We start from the raw sequence: 588 nt of genomic DNA, 5'->3' as shown, positions 1-588 counted from the left end.
CCCTCACACCCTAAATGCTTAAATCCACTAAGTGGATTAACTTTTATCTTTTCTCCTTTGGTTTTCTCATCATTTCCCTTTCAGTTCAATTTTTACCTCTATGCAAATAGATTCAAAATTTATGTCTTGAACAGCACTCTCCCTGGAGTTCTGGACCCATATCTTCAACTGTCTGCTGGGGAACCACAACTAGATATCCCACAATCATCTCAAATTAACATGTCCTGAATTTAATTTATCATCTTCTCCACTTCCCCTCCCCTCTTCCCTATTCTTATTGCTTGTTGTAACATCTGTTTATTTCTATAGAAAGTACAGACATGATAAATGTACTGTTGACTCAAAAGTATCCGGACGTACAAGAGCAATGGTAAAGGTAAAGGTTCTAGGTTCGGAGGAATGTGGCAATCTTGTTCCTCCTGGTCTTTGTGACAAGATTTGCAAGAAAAAGGTAAAAAGGAAGTACATTTCCTTATTGGAAGGTGTTTGAATATTTATGAATTAAGGATACTAACCTATTTTAGCCACATTCCCATATTTTCATAGCCTATGGACATCATGGATTCCTATTAATGGGCTGTTTTGTGG

This window comes from Dromiciops gliroides, chromosome 6, assembly GCF_019393635.1.
Source record: "Dromiciops gliroides isolate mDroGli1 chromosome 6, mDroGli1.pri, whole genome shotgun sequence".
In the NCBI taxonomy this organism is placed as follows: domain Eukaryota; kingdom Metazoa; phylum Chordata; class Mammalia; order Microbiotheria; family Microbiotheriidae; genus Dromiciops; species Dromiciops gliroides.
Note: the sequence above shows the minus strand (reverse complement) of the source record.